At 39.8% G+C, this 19180-nt stretch overlaps 1 long non-coding RNA gene across 1 annotated transcript in view; it reads right to left on the reverse strand.

Moving 5' to 3' along the window:
- Nucleotides 1–341: 341 nt before the first annotated feature.
- LOC112442544 (uncharacterized) overlaps nucleotides 342–19180 on the reverse strand; it is a 30066-nt gene continuing 11227 nt past the window's right edge. Inside the window, exon 3 of the long non-coding RNA XR_009491514.1 lies at nucleotides 342–2600. This is a non-coding gene — a long non-coding RNA (uncharacterized lncRNA). The remainder of the gene's footprint in view (nucleotides 2601–19180) is intronic.

Here is a 19180-nt window from a genome sequence, read left to right on the forward strand (position 1 = left end):
CAGCCGTTACAAAGTACCACAGACTATATAGTTAAACAAGAGAAATTCATTTTCTCTCAGTTCTGGAGGCTGGAAGTCTTAAGATCAAGATGCTGGCCAGGCTGACTTCCAGGCTTTGCTCTTTGGCTTGCAAGTGACTGTCTTAGTGGGTTCTCATGTGGTGTTTCCTTTGACTCATGCATCTTTCGTGGCCTTCTGTGTGTCAAAACTGCCTCTTCTTATGAAGACACAATTCAATCCGTGACAATACTTAGGCAATTTCATTTAATATTTAAAAAATTCTTCATATATTCCTTTAATCCATGTTGGAGTTTAAAACTTTAAAAAGAATGCAGAGAATGAGATGGTTAGATAACATCACCAACCCAGTGGACATGAATTTGAACAAGCTCCCGGAGATAGTGAAGGACAGAGGAGCCTAGCGTGCTGCAGTCCGTGGTGTTGCTAAGGGCTGGACACGATAGCGACTGAACAACACCAGCAAAGCTTATTAATTAAATATACCGTAAAATAGTCTTTAGTAGAGTTGCAACAAATACACAATAAACATTATTTGAACTTACTACCTTTTCATCACTAGGAAACAAAAGTTTGATTAGCAAAATGAGCCTGATTCAGGCCATGTGTTATAACTATAGGTTTTTCAAGTAAAGTACTTAGGTTAATTAATACCTTCTATTATTCCCATAGAAAAGAAATGCAAAAAAGCAAAATGGCTGTCTGGGGAGGCCTTACAAATAGCTGTGAAAACAAGAGAAGCGAAAAGCAAAGGAGAAAAGGAAAGATATAAACATCTGAATGCAGAGTTCCAAATAATAGCAAGAAGAGATAAGAAAGCCTTCCTCAGCAATCAATGCAAAGAAATAGAGGAAAACAACAGAATGGGAAAGACTAGGGATCTCTTCAAGAAAATCAGAGATACCAAAGGAACATTTCATGCAAAGATGAGCTCGATAAAGGACAGAAATTGTATGGACCTAACAGAAGCAGAAGATATTAAGAAGAGATGGCAAGAATACACAGAAGAACTGTACAAAAAAGATCTTCATGACCCAGATAATCACGATGGTGTGATCACTGACCTAGAGCCAGACATCCTGGAATGTGAAGTCAAGTGGGCCTTAGAAAGCATCACTACGAACAAAGCTAGTGGAGATGATGGAATTCCAGTTGAGCTATTCCAAATCCTGAAAGATGATGCTGTGAAAATGCTGCACTCAGTATGCCAGCAAATTTGGAAAACTCAGCAGTGGCCTCAGGACTGGAAAAGGTCAGTTTTCATTCCAATCCCAAAGAAAGGCAATGCCAAAGAATGCTCAAACTACCGCACAATTGCACTCATCTCACATGCTAGTAAAGTAATGCTCAAAATTCTCCAAGCCAGGCTTCAGCAATATGTGAACCGTGAACTTCATGACGTTCAAGCTGGCTTTAGAAAAGGCAGAGGAACCAGAGATCAAATTGCCAACATCCGCTGGATCATGGAAAAAGCAAGAGAGTTCCAGAAAAACATCTATTTCTGCTTTCTTGACTATGCCAAAGCCTTTGACTGTGTGGATCACAATAAACTGTGGAAAATTCTGAAAGAGAACACCTGATCTGCCTCTTGAGAAATTTGTATGCAGGTCAGGAAGCAACAGTTAGAACTGGACATGGAACAACAGACTGGTTCCAAATAGGAAAAGGAGTACGTCAAGGCTGTATATTGTCACCCTGTTTATTTAACTTATATGCAGAGTACATCATGAGAAACGCTGAACTGGAAGAAACACAAGCTGGAATCAAGATTGCCGGGAGAAATATCAATAACCTCAGATATGCAGATGACACCACCCTTATGGCAGAAAGTGAAGAGGAACTAAAAAGCCTCTTGATGAAAGTGAAAGAGGAGAGTGAAAAAGTTGGCTTAAAGCTCAACATTCAGAAAACTAAGATCATGGCATCTGGTCCCACCACTTCATGGGAAATAGATGGGGAAACAGTGGAAACAGTGTCAGACTTTATTTCTGGGGGCTCCAAAATCACTACAGATGGTGACTGCAGCCATGAATTTAAAAGACGTTTACTCCTTGGAAGGAAAGTTATGACCAACCTAGATAGCATATTCAAAAGCAGAGACATTACTTTGCCAACAAAAGTTCGTCTAGTCAAGGCTATGGTTTTTCCTGTAGTCATGTATGGATGTGAGAGTTGGACTGTGAAGAAGGCTGAGCACCGAAGAATTGATGCTTTTGAACTGTGGTGTTGGAGAAGACTCTTGAGAGTCCCTTGGACTGCAAGGAGATCCAACCAGTCCATTCTGAAGGAGATCAGCCCTGGGATTTCTTTGGAGGAAATGATGCTAAAGCTGAAACTCCAGTACTTTGGCCACGTCATGCGAAGAGTTGACTCATTGGAAAAGACTGATGCTGGGAGGGATTGGGGGCAGGAGGAGAAGGGGACGACAGAGGATGAGATGGCTGGATGGCATCACTGACTTGATGGACGTGAGTCTCAGTGAACTCGGGGAGTTGGTGATGGACAGGGAGGCCTGGCATGCTTCGATTCATGAGGTCGCAAAGAGTCGGACACGATTGAGCAACTGATCTGATCTGATTGTTCTGTAAACAGAATAAAGATACAGAATATACTTTAAATCCACAATATTGTATGTGAACACAGGTATAAATCATGGGAAACTAAATGCATAAATAATTCCTATCATGATACAGTGTGTTCAGTTAGATCTTATTTATTATGTGGTCTTAAGACAAAATGTTTCAGAAATAAAATTAAAAGAGAATTTTCTACATATTTGGTTTTAAAAATTCTTCACAGGTTGAGAATAATAATTATGTCTATATCAAAGATAGGCTGATAAACTAATTTGGAAGGATCTTAATTCTTTACTAAAACCAAAAGTAAAAAAAAAAAAAAAAAGCTCATTTAAAGTACTGTGTGAAACCAATTCATATTTCTTATCATATTTCACTTTTTTGTGGAGCAGAAGAAACTATAATTTGGGCTAAGTTCTTAGGAATAGAAGTCAAAACATTTATTACATTTTATGGAAATAGAAATGTGTGTTTGAGTATCTATTATATTTTACTAAAATTTTTTCTTTCAAGTACAAATAAATATTTATCTCTCCAAAAGGTACTGTTAATTTTCCTCTGCCCTTCTCTTTGAAGAAACCTATGGCTCACTGCAAAATCTGATGCTTTGACTTTGGAATTTCAGTCTCATAGCTATCCTGTGTCGGAGAAGGCAATGGCACCCCACTCCAGTACTCTTGCCTGGAAAATCCCATGGATGGAGGAGCCTGGTAGGCTGCAGTCCATGGGGTCGCTAAGGGTTGGACACGACTGAGCAGCTTCACTTTCACTTTTCACTTTCATGCATTGGAGAAGGAAATGGCAACCCACTCCAGTGTTCTTGCCTGGAGAATCCCAGGGATGGTGGAGCCTGGTGGGCTGCTGTCTATGGGGTTGCACAGAGTCAGACACGACTGAAGCGACTTAGCAGCAGCAGCAACTATCCTGTGTGCTTGTTTGATATTTGGCAAAACTAATAGAATTATGTAAAGTTAAAAAAAAAAAAAATAAACACTTGTTTATAAAGATGTGTTTGGCTGCTACCATATGTTAACTTCACAGTGGGCAAAGCTGTCAGTCAGTTAGACTGCCCTATTTTTTTCCAGTCTATTTTTTCAAGTTGCAAATTCTAAATAAGTAGTCTGTTAAATTATTTCACATAATTTAAAAATAGCATGTCATTACCATCAACCACCAAGTAGAATGATTTAATTTTAAATCCCTTCTCCATTCACTTACTGAAGAAATGATTCTGTGATCAATTTGACCTTTCACCAGCATAATTGCCAAGTAATTAACAATGATAAGTGATTACCATCTAAATTTTAAGTAATCATTAAAGGATGGCATACACTTGGTACAAGCCAGGAACTGTTTTCTACAAAATATTAGAAACACTTATTTCACCCATTCAGTGCATACTTTTGAAATGTCTATTATGTGCCAAAATTGTCCTCAAGTTTATTTTCCTAAGCTAAATGATAGAAATAAGTGATATATTAGAAGGTATTAAGTGGTACAGAAAATAATAAAAGTCGGAAAGGGGAACTTGGAATATGTATGTGAGATTTAGAGGGTACAATTATAAGTAGGATGTTCAGAAAAGATGAGTGAGACATGTGGGCTTCTGGAGGAGGTACAGCTGACCTACCATCCTGACTTGTCTGGGACTAACGGTTTCCCAGGATGCATCCTGTTGCTAAAACCAGGGCCATCCCAGCCTAGGCAAACCAGACAATTGACTACCTGAGGTGTGTTCCAGAGAGAGGAAGAAGAAGACAAAGGTCCTGAGAGGAGGGCATGTCTGGCAGTTTCAGCGACTAGTAAGGAGGCCAGTGTGGCTAGAGAGATGAGTTCTGTCATGGGAAGGGATCTCATCGTTCAGGGCCTGGTCATGGATGCCATGCCGCCTGAACCCACTCCTCAGCCTTGATGCACTCAACCCCAGATGCTGCTGATGGGCTTGCCCATGTTCTTTTCCGGGGTCTTGCCATCAGCTGTAAAGACTTGCCTCCTCCAAGTTGGTGTTTCTTTGAGGGAGCAGCCCATGACTAATGATAACTGGCTAAGATGGGACTACAATGGCCTGGCCCCCTGTCCTCAACCTGGCTCAACTCAGCCTAGACTTCCCCCTAAAATTGATTGAGGCCTCATCTGTAACCAACTGCAATTCAGCTTTTCCCTTTGCCTCAGTTCCTTACCCTGGTGCCTCAGATGGTGAAGAATCTGCCTAAACTGCAGGAGATGCATGTTCAATCCCTGAGTCAGGAAGATACCCTGGAGAGGAAAATGGCTACCCCTCTGGTATTCTTGCCTGGGGAATCCCATGGACAGAGTGGGCTACAGTCCATGGGGTCACAAAGAGTTGGACACAACTAACAATTTCACTTTTTTTTTCAGTTCCTTACAGGTGGGTTTCCTGAGAGCACTCCTCAGTAAGCTTTCCAGCTGCATCTCCATTGTAATACCTGTGTCAAACAAACCTAAGCTAAGACAGGACTTGAAAGTGATTTTGAGAGACAGGTAAAACCTCTGAAGGCTTTTGAAAGAAACTGAAAGCGGAAATAGTTTCTCTTCTCTCTCTCTCATTAGTCATGAAAGAGTACAGAGCTTTCTTAGTTGCCTATTTCAGATTATTCTTCTGAACTTTGTTGTGGTTATTGCAGAGGGTGGGAGAACTGGGCTATAACCCAAGTGGAAATTGTAGATTTGCTGAATGGTTGGCATTTCCCCCTTTGTTTCGACATGTGAGCAGTGGGAAGACCAACTCCTCAACTGATGCAAAGAACCCATATATTCCTAGATGAGTTACATCATACATTGAATTCCATTGTGTTATTGGGACTGTGGTGGCTGTTTTAAATAAAGTAGGTACACCAAAGTGAAACAAGCAAAAGGGAAATCTTTGCCCTCAAGGATTTTATTCTACTCTCTCTGATCCACTTTATTGAAACTGTTCAATAATAAATGGCTTACTCCAGCATACCTCAGGACCTTAATTTCCTGTGGAGCCAGCAGTAGTAGGTAGTGGTTGGGGAGACGAGGAAATATCAAATGGGAAAACAATGATCTCCTTTCTAGTTACACACAGCCACTTAAATGTCCAGCTACCCAGGACATGTATTAGGTGTATTTATTATGTCCAGCATTTTCATATTTCAGGCTTCACTGTAGGCCAACAATAGGCTCCAAATTCATAATACGTAGGAAAACAATGACTAGGAAAATATTAAGTAGGTGGTAGCTCCATTCTTCATCTTGTGTATGAAGAGGCCCTTTGTCCCACAGTTCAAATGTTGTTTTTAACAAACTTGTTCAGTGTAAAAGTCTCCCTGACATATGAATTTTTCCTGAGGATGTGTGGATTTTCTATATGATTAAAATTTTTTAGAGATGGACTATGGTTAATTGTGTTTATGGTCTGTGTGTACAGTCTTAGCTATTCAGATTCAGAAGTGAAAAAAAAAAAAGATGTTTTGTTTGATAAACATTTATAAAGCTGTGAAAAGTACAGTTCTTTGAAAGTAGATCTGAATTTATTCCTGACTCTAAAACTGCTTTAGGTGCGACAGATCTTAGAGGGGAGAGGTCCTGTAACACAACGAGGTTCTAAAAAAATCAAGCAGGTTTTGAATGAATCTTTCACATGCATTTTTAAAAAACAACTGTATTTATTTATTTGTTTTTGACTGTGCTGCATTGTCATTGCTTTGCAGGCTTTCCTCTAGTTTGGGCAAGTGAGGGCCACTCTCTTGCGCTGCGTGGGCTTCTCACTATGGGGCTTCTCTTGTTGCAGAGCGGGAGCTCTAGGGTGCATGAGTTTCATCAGTTATGGCTCCGGGGCTTAGCTGCTCTGCAGCAAGTGGGAGCCTCCTGGATGAGGGATTGAACTTGTGTCTCCTGCATTGGCAGGCAGACTCTTGACACTGAGTGACCAGGGAATCCCCTCTTCCACATGAATTGAATTTAAAAAGTAGATGGTGGTGGGGACCCAAGTGTGGATTCTGGGGCTCACTAAACAGATCTACTGCTGCTGCTGCTGCTAAGTCGTTTCAGTCGTGTCTGACTCTGTGTGACCCCATGACTGCCGCCCACCAGGCTCTGCTGTCCCTGGGATTCTCCAGGCAAAAACACTGGAGTGGGTTGCCATTTCCCTCTCCAATGCATGAAAGTGAAAAGTGAAAGTGAAGCTGCTCAGTCCCATGGTCTGCAGCCTACCAGGCTCCTCCCTCTAGTAAATCCCTTAATCTTTCAGAGCCTTGGCTACCTTATCAATTTAATAGGACTGGTTCCTACTCTGTCTATCTCTAAAGAGAGAACCCTAAGAGATGCAGGTTCTATCCCTGAGTCAGGAAGATCTCCTGGAGGAGGACATGACTCCCCACTCCAGTATTCTTGCCTGGAGAATCCCATGGACCAAGGAGCCTGGTGGTCTATAGCCCATAGGATCGCAAAGAGTCAGAGACGACTGAAGCGACTTAGCATGTATGCCTGCTATCTATCTCAGAACTGGGTACACGTATTCACAGATGTGAGCATGACTTGGAAACCGTTCTTATTCCCATTACTTGCCTTATTAACCAACTACTTCAGCTGAAAATGATGATGTAAAAGGAAAGGCAAAGACAGGGTGATCCATAGTTCCTTTCCTTTGTACTCCTTCCTTACATATCAGTATGCCCAAAGCACACCGTGGGGGAAGGATGCATGAGTATCAAGAAGTGAAATAAAAACAGTTGGGTTAGTTTTGTGCAGTATTTCCACTGTTCTGTTAAGAATAGAATGTGCAAATTGTGTCCTTTCTGTGATTCTGCATACATTAAATGCTCTATTTCTGTTCGAAACTGACATTGCACAACATAAAGATGAATGGTAAAATGCACACTAATTATTAAAAGTTTTGATTTTTCTTTCTGTTGGATGATGTTAAATGTCAAACAAAAACATACAAATTAAAAGAGAGAGCAAGGGAAAAAAGGAAAAACTTTATTTTAGCAACTTTAATAGTACTTTTTTCCTGCTTTCCAACAAGGAATCCTTCATTTTTATTTTGCACTAGGCCCTACAAATTATGTAGCTGGCTTTTACTATGTGTGTGTCTGTATGACAAAGAGAAAGAGAAGTAGGGAAAGATAAAGAGAGGAAGCACATATGCAAGTGTGTCCACTCAGAAGCTGTATATAAACCTACTATGTGCTAGGCATGTGCCCCTGTATTAGGCTCTGATGCAGAAGTGAAGAACACAGACTGTTTGGCTGCTGGAGAATGATGAACCAGATTTGACACTTGTTGAAATAACAGGAGAACCTTCCAGTGAAAACAGTCTAAAAAACAGCTGGCCATGTATGTGTGGTGTTTTTAAAAGACATGAAGGTAAACATATCAATTTGAAAGTCATTTGCATAGAACCCGGGTCTCCCGCATGGTAGACAGATGGTTTACCGTCTGAGCCACCAGGGAAGTCATAGAAACAATAGATGTTATAATAACAGTGAAAAGATGAAACATATAAGGATAAACTTTAAAATAACTGTGTACTATTTCCATGAAAAACACTACTGAAAGACACAAAAGAAGACTTTAAATCAAAAACATTCTATGTTCTTGATGGAAATAATCAGCATAATAAAAATGTCAAATCTTCCTAAATTAATCTGTAAATTAAACCTGATCCCAATCTGTATAACGATAAGAATGTTTAAATTTTAGAACTAGACGAGCTGATTCTAAAGTTTATATGTAAAAATACATAAGCAAGAATAAAGAGGAAAATTTCAGAAAATAAGGAAAACGAGAGAGGATTCCCTATTATATAAAAGTACTCCCTGTTTAAAAGTACACTAATTAAACTAGGTTGGAGCATGTTCATCAGTAAAACACAATAGAATGCCCAGAAATAGACCAAAAAATGCAAGGAAGTGATTTTAAAAAAACCAGCGTTTCAAATTAAGGAGGAAAGTAAAATTATTCAACAAATGGTTTTGCAGTGAGTGGATAGCAGTTGGGAAAAAATAAAACTTGGATTCCTACCTTACACTTTGCATGTAAATGAGTTCCAAATAGATCAAAGACCTAGACATAAAAATAAACTCATACAAGTACAAATGTAAAACTTGGGAAAGTTTGCTCTAAATATCAGCATGGGAAGGGTTTTACAAGTATAACATAAAACACAGAAGCCATAAAGCAATGATCGGTGAATTTGTTTCCATAATAATCAGAAATTTTATAGGAAACAAAACACAACATATCTAGCACAAACTAAAATTTGAGAATATATGCAACACATATTAGAAGCAAATTCCTATAATTCGTAGGAAAAAAGGCCAACTATTCATACAAAATAGGAGTAAGGGGGGAAAGGAATGAAAAAGTAGTTTATTAAGAAGGAAATACAAATTGCTCTTAAATGTATACCAATCCTCACCCATTTATATACTACATTAGAAGCCACATTTCACTTATCAGACTGGCAAAAAAAAAAAAAATTATAATAGAGTTACCAAGCATTGCTGGAGGGGTTGTAATTGGAATAACCTCAATAAAAGGCAGTTTCACAGGAGTCAGTTAAAATAACAAATGCACATTCTCTTACTCTTCATAGAGAAAGCAAGGGAATTCCAGAAAATCCTCTACTTTGGCTTCATTAAATACACTAAAGCCTTTGACTGTATAGATCACAATAAACTGTGGAAAATTCAAAAAGAGATAGAAATACCAGACCACCTTACCTCTCTCCTGAGAAATCTGTATGCAGATCATGAAGCAACTGTTAGAACTAGACATGGAACAACAGACTGGTTCAAAATTGGGAAAATCAAAGCTATATATTGTCATCCTGTTTATTTAACTTATATGCAGAGCACATCATGCAAAATGCCAGGCTGGATGAATCCCAAGCTGGAATCTAGATTGCTGGGAGAAATATCAATAACCTCAGATAATGCAGATGATACCACTGTAATGGCAGAAAGTGAAGAGAAACTAAAGAGCCTCTTGATGAGGATGAGAGAGGAGAGGGAAAAAGCTGGTTTGAAACTCAACACTCAAAAAACTAAGATCATGGCATCTGGTCCCATCACTTCATGGCAAAAAGAAGGGGGGAAAGTGGAAACAGTGACAGATTTTATTTTCTTGGGCTCCAAAATCATTGCAGATTGTGACTGCAGCCATGAAATTAAAAGGCGTTTGCTCCTTGGAAGGAAAGCTATGACAAACCTAGACAGCATATTAAAAAGCAAAGACATTACTTTGCCAACAAAGGTCTGTCTACTCAAAGTTTTGGTTTTTCTAATAGTCATGTACAGATGTGAGAGCTGGACCATAAAGAAGGCTGAGCACCGAAGAATCAATGTTTTTGAACTGTGGTGCTGGAGAAGACCCTCGAGAGTCCCTTGGACTGCAAGGAGATCCAACCAGTCAGACCTAAAGGAAATCATCCCTGAATATTCATTGAAAGGACTTATGCTAAAACTTCAGCTCCAATACTTTGGCCACCTGATGGGGAAGGGGTTACTCATTGGGAAAGACCTTGATGCTGGGAAAGATTGAAGGCAGGAGGAGAAGCGGGTGACAGAGCATAAGATAGTTGGATGGCATCATTGATACAATGGATATGGATTTGAGCAAACTTAGGGAGACAGTGAAAGCCAGAAAAGTCTGGCATGCTGCCGTCTGGGGGGTCCCGAAGAGTTAGACACGACTGAGCGACTAAACAGCAATACTCTTAGCAATTCTAGTCCTAAGTACCTATTCTGTAAGTACAAAATGATGTTTATAAAAGATTGTAGTATACTTAAAGCAGACTAAATGTTTAGCATTAGAAGACTGGTTTAAAAAATATATATTTAAATAATGAAATTCAATGTGTCTCATGTGTACTGGTAAAAGATCTCCAAAATCTATTAAGTGCAAAAAGTAACGTGTAGAACAGGGTACACAACATATTAACATGTGGGGGGAAATTATATGTATTATATATATAATATAATTATACATATTATAATTACAGGCTTTCCTGGTGGCTCAGCAGTAAAATATCTGCCTGCAATGCGGAGATGCAGGAGACACAGGTTTGATCCCTGGGTCAGGAAGATTCCCTGGAGGAGGAAATGGAAACCCACTCCAGTATTCTTGCCTGGAGAATCCCATGGACAGAGGAGCCTGGTGGGCTACAGTCCATATGGTGATGACACACACAGCCTATTCCGAGAAGGTTCTGCAAGAGACTATAATTATGGTTGCCTTCTAGGAGATAAATTGGATGAGTATGGGTCAAGGAGAAAAATAGATTTTTTTTCACTTAAAATTACTTTGTACTTTTGAATTTGATACTATGTACATTACTCAGAAAAAAATAATGTAGATTAAGAGGGTCAATATTTAAAACCAGTGAAAGATTTGAAATAGGTTAGATCTCTGAGTATAACGACATTAACATAAGAAAGCAAAAGGCCATGACAAACATCTATTTGAAGGAGGGAGACGTATCAGCTAGACACTATAGCAAAATGGACTAGGAAATAGAAAACAATAAAACAGTGTCACAGACAATGAAAGAATAGTGTTTGAAAAGGAAAAGATCTATATATTTAGCTATAAAATAGCTATAATACTTTGTATATTAATATATGCAAAAAAGGATGGCGTATTAGAAAAGATCAGTATACTTAACATAGATCGAGAAAAAACAACATTCTAATAGAAAAACGATCAAAGAATATGAATGGATAATTCCTAAAACAAGAAAATACAAATTTCCAGTAAATGTATTAACTTGTAATTCTGGAAATTCAAATTAAACATAGAGGAAATGTTTGACTATACACTTAGAAAATTTTTCTTAAATTTAATGCAATTCTCAGTGCTAATGGAAACATCTACTGAGACAGTTATTTGGAAAGCAGTTTGTCAATATGTATCAAGCAGCTTTGTAATTGTTAACAAATTTGATACTGCAATTTCTACTTCCAGGAATTTCTACCAAGGAAATAATCAGAGTGATATAATGCTAATGTTATTTTACAACATTATATCAGATGGCAAAACGGAAGTTAATCTCAATGTTCATCAGCGGGTCAATATTCTCAATGTCTCCTTCCTCCAGTTTTACAGCCTTCCAGTTAAGCCTCCTTCTTCCTGCTAGGGTGTTCTTTCTAAATTATACACATAGTAAAAAGAAGAAAAAAGAAGGAGGAGAATCCTTCAGCACTTTGTTGAATGCTGGTAACAGTCCAGACTCCTTGGAAAGTTTAGAGTCTTCTGTGATTTTGTATTGCTTTTCATTCTGGCCTTAATGGTCAACTTGTGTTTTCTGTCTCATGCAAACTGACCTGTTTTTAGTACCCTCAACTCACTTGAATGTTTAATGCTCATGTGTTTAGTCTGCCTTGAATGATGCCTGAGTCTGCACACAGTCACCTAATCAACACACACTGTCTTTCAAAAACTCAAGTGTAGCGTCTTTCCTGATTCCCCTTCTCCTACTTCCAACCCCCCCCACCCCCACCAGACAGAAGTGATCACTCCCTTATTAGTGCTTTATTTCATTTTGTTGTGTGTCTTCTTTGATAAGTAAACTGTAAACCACTTGACATCAGAGAATTCTCTTTTTATTTTCGGGACCTAGTTTAACATTTGTAGATTTTAAAAAAAGAAGGGAATGAGTTATCAAATACTACATAGAGGGAAAAGAGGAAGAAAATTCGTTGAATATGATAAGCAGTCATTGTTAACTCTGAAAGAACTGTTTCAGTTGATTAGCTGGGAGGCAGCAAGTAGTGAATGAATAGAGAACAAATAATCATTTCAAGTCTAGATGATTTCATTTTTTCCCAAGAGATTTATTATTGAATGGAAGGGGAAAGAAAGAGAATAACTTAAAAAAATTATTTGAATTTTGTTTTTTATAAATAAATAGAAACGTAAGTACGTTTGCAGGCAAAGAAGAAGAAACTACAGCCAAATGAAAGTTCTGGCACATGGCAACATTAGTCTGATATTAAAATACGAGTATAGTGAGTGACCGGAGAAGGCAATGGCACCCCACTCCAGTACTCTTGCCTGGAAAATCCCGTGGATGGAGGAGTCTGGTAGGCTGCAGTCAATGGGGTCACTGAGAGTCGGACACGACTGAGCGACTCCACTTTCACTTTTCACTTTCATACATTGGAGAAGGAAATGGCAACCCACTCCAGTGTTCTTGCCTGGAGAATCCCAGGGACGGGGGAGCCTGGTGGGCTGCCATCTATGGGGTCACACAGAGTCGGACACAACTGAGGTGACTTAGTAGTAGTAGTATAGTGAGTGACTCCATAGTTTGTGCATTACATTTATTATTGGTAAGTAGGATGAGGAACTCTTGTTGGCTCTGTCATTTTTCCAACCCTTTTCCCAGCCGCCCCCAAAGGAAGAAATACTAATCAGATCAGTCTAACATTTGATGCTACCAGTCAGGTTCAGAGTCAGTGATTATGAACCCTGCGGGTTTTATGTATCTTCTTGTCTACTTGGTGCTAGGTATGTGGAACAAACAAGCTTTCTCTTCCTTTCTTCCTAGCAATATCATATGACTATTTCTATATCTGTTAACCTTTTATATTTTCCATCTGCTTATCTTCTGTAAAATTTCTTCAGATCTGTCCTTTAAATTTACCAGTATTTTTATTCCACTGTGCATAATATGTGTTTTAACTAATCAATTGAGACTTTTTTAACGGTTGTATTTTTCAAAATTTTTATTGGAATATAGCTGGATTATAATGTTGTGTTAGTTTCTGCTGTAGAGCAAAGTGAATCAGTTGTTTGTATACATGTACTTTTTTTTTAGATTCTTTTCCCACATAGGTTATTGCAGAGCATTGCTTACAGTTCTATTTCTATCTCGTAAAGTTTTGTCTGTTTTTTTTCCCCCAAATGTTTCTGGTTTTAGACGTGAAGCCTCTTATTACTCACCTTATTTATCATTTTTTAATTTTTCAACATGTTATGGTAAATTTTGTGTTTGTTCGGTAACATGAATATTTGAAACTTTTGGGAGACTAGATCTGATGTTTGCTGCTTCTGATTCTCTCATGCATTTGTTTGCTTATATATTTCTTATACTGACTGATTTAGTTGATATTAATTTGTGGGATTCTCAAAGTTTTAAACAAAAGATGTGTTTCTCCAAAAATCCTCTTCTGTGTGAAACCACATGTGCCACTGACCTGGGACCACTGGAACTTCTTTTCAGGTCTCCAGCTTCAGGAGAGAGCTGATCTCCTTTAGGTCCCTGTTTTGTCCCTAGGTTGCTCCTCTGGGTGCTGGCAACCAGCACCAGGTCAGTCTGCCTTGGTGGCTTAACACTGCTGTGTTTTCTTTCCCCCATGTCCAATGAACCCAGAAGTACATGATATTCCCCCTCCTGTTTTCTTGTAGACTCCTTCCAGTCAAGCTTTCTCCCGTCATTCTATCAAACCTGCTCTTCCTTGGGTTGCCAATAGCCTGGTTGTTATTCATTACACCTGCCATTTCTCAGCCTCATCTCTGCTGCTGTGACAATTTTATGTGTCACCTTCTCTGGGTCATAGTACCCAGGTATTTGGTCACACATTTATTTAGATGTTTTGGTGAAAGTGTTTTGGGAAAAGATTTACACTTAAATTGGTGGACTTTGAGTAAAGCAGATTGCCCTCCATAATGTGGGTGGGCTTCATCCATTCAGCTGAACCCCTGAACAGAGCAAAAGACTGACATTTCCCCCAACAAGAGGGATTCCATAGCAGAAGGCCCAGGGACTTGAACTGCAGCATCAATGCTGCTTGGGTCTCTAAATTACCAGTTCCCTCTGCAAATTTTGGACATGCCAAACTCTGTAATTGTATAAGCCAATTTTTTAAAAAACAAACACAATACTTACATCTATCCTACCTATGGGTTCTCATTCTCTGAAAACCCCAACTAATACACTCACCCTATTAGTAGTATTAGATTGAGTTGGTCATTCTCCTCTTTTAAAAATATTTCTTTACTTGATTTCCATAATAATACATGCTCCTGATATATATATATATATATATATATATATATATATATATTTTTTTTTTTTTTTTTTTTTTTTTACAGCCTCGTGGTGGTTAAGTTTCCGTTGTTGATTCTGGCTCATCTTCCCAGTCTCTAAATGTTGGATGTTCCAGAATGGACAGTGGAGGCTTTAGATCTCTTCTCTACACTTGTTCTCATTAACCTCATCAAGTCTCATAGTTGTAACATTACCTTTACACTGATATATCAACATATTCCAAATGTATGTTTCTAGTCCAGACCTCTTAACTCATATTTCCAGCTGCTTAATTCTAAATTTATGCTTATTATCTGATACATATCTCAAAGTTAACATTTTCAAAACCAAATTATTAAGCATCCTCTCTTTCCATCCCCCTCAAGCCAAACTGCTCCTCCCTACAATTTCCACATAGTAAATATAGAATATTACTGTTCTAATTGCTCAGGCCCCAAACCCATGAGTTATTGCTGGATTCTTTTCTTCCTAAACCCCTACATCTAATCTGTTATGGAATCCTGGTGCCCTGCTTTTATCTTATAACCAGAATTTAACCACTACTTACCACCTGCTTTCCCCACACTGTGACAAGCCATAGTCACATTAGTCCCAAGTATGGGGTAGGCCAAAAAAGCTCGCTTGGGTTTTTCCATCAGATATTACCAAAAAATCCAAAGGAACTCTTTTTGTTTGTTTTTTAAGATTTATTTATTTGTGTTTATTTTTGGCTGTGCTGGATCTTTGTTGCTGTGGGATTTCTGTAGTTTCAGTGAGCAGGGGGTACTTTTGGTTGCTGTGTGCAGGCTTCTCATTGCGGCGATTCTCTTGTTGCAGAGCATGGACTCTATGTGCTGCTGCTGCTGCTAAGTCGCTTCAGTCATGTCCGACTCTGTACAACCCCATAGACAGCAGCCCACCAGGCTCCCCCATCCCTGGGATTCTCCAGGCAAGAACACTAGAGTGGGTTGCCATTTCCTTCTCCAATGCATGAAAGTGAAAAGTGAAAGTCAAGTCACTCAGTCGTGTCCGACTCTTAGCGACCCCATGGACTGCAACCTACCAGGCTCCTCCGTCCATGGGATTTTCCAGGCAAGAGTACTGGAGTGGGGTGCCACTGCCTTCTCCGGGACTCTAGGTGCAGGCTTCAGAAGTTGTGGCATACAGGCTTAATTGCCCCATAGCATGTGGGATCTTCCCAGACCAGGGATGGAAGCCATGTCCCCGGCATTAGCAGGTAGATTCTTAACCACTGGGCCACCAGGGAAAAATCAACTTTTTAACAACATACAACAAAAAAACTCCACAGTAAAGGAATACCTTCTAGCTTGATACATTATATCTTTCCTTTCCTCTCCTCCCTGCTCCCCGCAAAGGAACTTTTTGACCAACCCAGTAGTTCTTGTCTCTCTGCTGATCTCTGGGCTTATACCCGTCCCTTAAGGCACTCTGCACTCAACAGCCAGAATGAGTCTTTAAAAGTACAAACCCCACCTATCACTCCTCTGCTCAAAACTCTGAAGCTTTTGCAATTTGCTCAGAGGAAGAGCTGCAGTCAGTTCCCTGAAAGACCCAGCACAATCTCTCTCCCTCTCACCTTATTCCCTTCCCTCTCTGCTGGCAGGTGCTTTCTTGTTTCTGCTGCTTGAAACGCTTTTCCCACAGATTTCTGCAGTGCCCTCTTTCAACTTTTCCAGTCTTTCTTTCATGGCCACCTCCTTGGTGACACACCTTCCTGGTTATCCGTGTAAAACCCAGCATATCTCCCATCCTCTATTTGTCATCCTTCCTTTATTTTTCTCCGTGGCATTCATCTAGCAACTACACATTTTACTTTATTTCGTCTGTCTGCCCTTCAACTAGAGCATCAGTTCAATAAGGATAAGAATTTTGCTTTATTCACTGCTGTATCCTCAGTTTCTAAATACCATCCCTCATAATAGGAGGCACTCAATAAATATTTGTTGAATGAATGAAAAATATTGCCGTAAATACCCATTCTTGGCAAAGGTATGGGGAAAGATGCAATCTGTCACCTTGAGGAGGTAAGTATAATTTGGTGCCATATTTTTAGAGGTTTCCATTCTGCAGTGAGCCGTTCACTCACAGTGAATACATTTGCACCTAGACCTGCTCAGCTTCTATCATTTTCATTACCTGCCTGGCCTGTGCAGTTGTTGCATTCGCCCCCCTCGGCCCACAGTTGTTTTTCATTTCCATCTTCCCTTAATTGACCCTCTCTCTGCTCATGTAGCCACAGTAAGAACACTCAAAATTCTTCTAGTAGCATGTTCTTTAGTGCCTCTTAGCCACTGTATAGGAGAAGGCAATGGCACCCCACTCCAGTACTCTTGCCTGGAAAATCCCATGGACGGAGGAGCCTGGTGGGCTGCAGTCCTTGGGGTCGCTAAGAGTCTGACACAACTGAAGTGACTTAGCAGCAGCAGCAGCAGCAGCCACTGTATATGGGGCTTCCTCGGTGGCTCAGTGGTAAAGAACCCACCTGCAATGCAGGAGACACAGGTTTGATCTCTGCGTCCAGAAGATCCTCTAGAGAAGGAAATGGCAACACACTCCAGTATGCTTGCCTGGGAAATCTCATGGACAGAGGAGCTGGCGGGTTACAGTCAGCTTTTGCAACCCTTTAGGGTTGCAAAGAATCAGACACAACTGAGCATGAGCCACTGAATTTGTTGTTTCTTCTGCTTTTTCTTCTGTTTCCAGCCTAGACACTGCCCACTCTTTCTTCTAGACTTCGTTCAGGTGTCAAAGCCTCCAGAAGCGTTCACTAGACACCTTGGCAGCGGCTCTTTTCTGGATCCATATAACGTTTGTGTAGAATTTAATGATAACTCTAGCATGTGTTGCATTGCATTGAGTGTTTGGTTGGGTTCCTGTCTCCCCATGAGACTGAACACAAACTTATGTTTTCAACCTCGTCTCCAGGACTCTAAAGCAGGGTTGTTGCTGTTGTTCAATCGCTAAGTCTTGTCTGCCTTTTTGCGACTCCTTGGGCTACAGCAAACTAGGCTTCCCTGTCCTTCCCTGGGGTTGGCACTACAGATTTGGTTGCCTGAAAAAACATCATTGAATATCTTTTCCCGTATTTCTGTTCATGCCCACCTTTTTTCCACCTAAAATGCTTGAAAGTTGCTTGTATGACATTAAAATGACCATGGAAGCATCTTAGCATAATTTCAATACAGATCAGATACCTAGGGTTGTTTCTCAGAAGCGTAAGCTGAGTGCCAGAAACAGCTCCTGTGCCAGATTTGCTGCCATACTTTGATTGAAAAAGTATAAACTGGAATTGTTTTCATCTTCAGAACAGTGATAAGATATCTTATCAGTATCTTACAGTAATCAGATTTATTGGCTTATTTGCATATTTTTATATAAATAGTTGGCCAGTACTTTGGCCACCTCTTGCGAAGAGTTGACTCATTGGAAAAGACTCTGATGCTGGGAGGGATTGGGGGCAGGAGGAGAAGGGGACGGCAGAGGATGAGATGGCTGGATGGCATCACCGACTCGATTGACGTGAGTTTGAGTGAACTCCAGGAGATGGTGATGGACAGGAAGGCCTGGCGTGCTTCGATTCATGGGGTTGCAAAGAGTTGGACACAACTGAGCGACTGAACTGAACTGATATAAAAAGTTAAGGTTTCAGAATAAAATGGTCAACTAGAATTGTGTGGCTCCCTTTCTTCAAGTACCCAAAGGGAAACATGCCTTTATTCTTTTCTTCTAAATCTAAGACAATATTAATGAGGCATGAACCTAGATTGTGTAACATGTTTTGAGCACTGATCCACAGTGCCAGAATCAAGTAACTCCACACCCTAAGAAGTGGCTGTAACCCAGGATGACACAATCTGTATTTGTCAACTTGCCAATTAAAAAAAAAAAGAAATTGTTTAAAGGCCCTTTGTTGTATAATAATGTTTTATTCAGAAGGAGAGCCAGAAGGAGAGGAAAAGTTGGATTGATACAAAAGGCAATTCTTTCCATTTCCCACTTTATCCCACAAGCAAATCAATCCTTTGCTTTAGTATTGCTAGTGCCTCCTCCAACTTTATGCAATGGGCCTTCTCCCAAGCTGCCATTCAGCTGCTAAAGTCAGAGCCAAGTTTCTCCACCTCTCCAGACCAACTGGACAGTAACAGAGTGGAAGGATCCTGGACGATGGCTGGAGATTATTTTTAAATGTGGTTTGTCCCTAATTTGTTCAAGAACACAGAATTAAAACCCACACATACACAAGAAGCAAACACACAGACAAGAGAGCCTTTTCTGATCCTGGAAGAACTGAAGCTCAGAGGGAACACTCTGGTCTCTGGCCTCAGATTTTGAGAGTCCAGAGCAAAACACATTACTTGATTGCTGAGGTAAATGTTGACATTTGTAGTCAGGCTGATGACTGAAACACACTGAAAAACAAAAGTAAATCTTATGACTTGGACCAAGCTTGTTTTTAGCATTCTTTTCTGTCTTACTAATAAGTAGGATCTAGCCCCATACTGAAATACCATGTAACAGAAACTTTAGAACTTTCTCCATAACTTAA

Source organism: Bos taurus, chromosome 2, assembly GCF_002263795.3.
Source record: "Bos taurus isolate L1 Dominette 01449 registration number 42190680 breed Hereford chromosome 2, ARS-UCD2.0, whole genome shotgun sequence".
Taxonomy (NCBI): domain Eukaryota; kingdom Metazoa; phylum Chordata; class Mammalia; order Artiodactyla; family Bovidae; genus Bos; species Bos taurus.